Source organism: Manacus vitellinus, unplaced genomic scaffold, assembly GCF_001715985.3.
Source record: "Manacus vitellinus isolate BGI_N305 unplaced genomic scaffold, ASM171598v3 scaffold_78_pilon, whole genome shotgun sequence".
Taxonomy (NCBI): Eukaryota; Metazoa; Chordata; class Aves; order Passeriformes; family Pipridae; genus Manacus; species Manacus vitellinus.
The window spans coordinates 330,442-332,876 of record NW_021940807.1 but is presented as its reverse complement, the minus strand read 5'-3'; positions in this window follow the sequence as shown (position 1 = coordinate 332,876).

Sequence of the window (2,435 nt, the reverse complement as noted above, 5' to 3'; positions counted from 1 at the left end):
TCTGAGCTCCCAAAGAAAGGGTGGGTGTCCCTTGGGTCTGAGCTCCCAAAGAAAGGGTGGGTGTCCTTTGCATCAGGCTCCTGAGGAGGCGGCGTAAAAGCTGGGCTGAGTCTGCTCAGCCCATGGGAATAACTGGGCAGGTAGGCTGGGGCAGCACAGCCCTGTGGGGTGGATTTCTGCAGCCTCCCACAGCTCAGGAACCGGTTTCATGGCTCAGTGTTCTGCTCGTGTAAAAGAATTTCTTGTGGGACGGAAAGGTCAGTGGAATCAGCTGCTGTGGATGTTATGCAGATTTGAACTTGGTGGCGAGAAGAATGAAATGCTTGTGGCTCACACAGCGCTCTGTGTTGCTTCTTAATCAAGTTTTATGTTAGAAATTATTAAATATTGAAGTTATTTGAAATTACTGGGAGATCTGGCCCCAAAGGGTTATGAACAGACATCGGTGTGATGCTCTGGTGCTCTTAAAAAACACATCAGGGTGGTGCTAAGGGTTTGTCCCAAACAAGATTAGTCTCAGACCCCTCTGATTAAGTTATCCAGTTAGGTGTGTTGCCACACAAGCCCGTATTTAAGAATGCTTGAGAGCAGGATATTTGCAGTTGTTGCTGCAGAAAACATGGCAACACTGTGTTAATGGGAAGTGTGAGTTCCTCCCTGGGTGAAAAATGGCTGTGTATGTAAATGATGGGGCATTCAAACTCCATAATGCACATTCCTCCCTGGAAATGTCTGCTGGAAGGTGGGAGGGATGCTGGGTTATTTATTCTGTTCTCCCCTGGAGACAGTGAGGGAAGGGTCTGATTTCTTCCCTCACTCTTACAAAAGGCTGCTCCTTGTTGTTGCTCTTTTAACCCTTGCCTTATTTTAGTCCCATTTTGTCTGGCAACTGCTGAATTAGTGGCTCCTCCAGGGAGTAGCAAGATACTAACGTTGAGATAAAGCTCCCAACGTCCCTGTGATTTGGGCTAAGCCAGCAAATAAAAAAAAAAAGAAAGAGTGGTAGTGTCATTACTGAGGGAGGTTTGTGTAATGCAATAGGCCCTGGATTGGCTTTCCTTGGCCGAGGTTGGATTTCCAGCTGTAACTCTTTCTGAGAGGAGAGTCCAGTGCAGGGCTGGAGTCCATCCCCTGCCCCAGGTGGCTGTGCTGGCAGGGTGGCAGGTTTTGCTGGGTGGGTGGGAGGAGGGTTAGGTGCCAGGTGTGTCCCCGTGCCCGGGGTGACGTGACACACATGGTGTAGCCGGGGATTAAGGTGGGATGAGCAGCTCCCTCCTGCTATCGGGCTGCTCAGGGAGAAGTATGCAGTTAATCACATCCATTAGCATGATTAAAATCCTGATTAGCCCGTGTCACTCACTCCCATTTTCCACCTACACTTCGCCCCCTTTTTACCCGGAGTATTTGCAAGTATGAGCAGAGGAGAGGCCGGGACGGGGCAGGGCCCGACTCAGGGCTGGTCACTGGCATTTTAAACACAGCAAATCGTTTGGGGCTCTGTGTCATTCCACCAAAGCTCTTCAGAGAGCTGTAGAGCTGCTGTCTGAAGAGAACATCTGAAAAACCAGCCCTTCAGCGCTGGAGGATCCTCAGCAGGACTGTTGGGAATCCAGTCGAGCGTGAAGTCAGCTTGTCCTGCTCGTCAGTCAAGTGCTCAGGGCTTGCTAATGTCTCATATCTGCCCTGTACCAAAGCTTGAATTTAGCACCTCCATCCCCCTTTGCTGCTGAACTCTTCGTGCTGCCTGGCACGTTGGGGCAGGGCTCTCCTTCCCTCCAATGACCTGGGCTGGAGAGCCAGCCCAGTGGTGGAATTCCAGGGAGAAATGGCCAGTCTGAGGTTTGAAATTGGGCTTGGGTAAGCGGGGGATTGGCTGGTTGGATTTTGACAAGAAGTAAAAAAAAAAAAAAGCCACAAAAGAGGTAATTTTGTGAATTCCTTTGTGCAAAAGCTCTCCCTTTTAACGACTTTGCTGGCTGGGGAGATACTGCACAGATTAAAACTGGATCTTTTTGGAAAAGCAAACTTCTCCGAGTATTAGGTCATACACTTCCAACACATTCCCGCCTGGGAGTGAGTCATTGTTCCTTTTGTAAAATTGCATTAGAGCTACATCATCCCCAAAAGCTGTTTTTTTCAGCTGAATTTAGGGTGTTGACACTTGCTTTAAACAAAGTAAAACTATGGGAGCATTTATCAGGGAGTTTCAAAGTGTGTTTACATACCCTGGAGCTGCGACTCCCGAAGTGCTCCAACAGGGGCTCAATTCATCCTTGGGAGTGCAAACCCTCGGCTCTCACACAGAGGGTTGGAGCAAACATCTCCATGTGATTGCACTGATGCTTGTGAAATACTTAAAATCCTCTGAAAGGGGCCGAAAAACACCCACGGGCTTTTACCTGGTCTTATCTCTTCCCCTCCCACTTGTTTCTTGT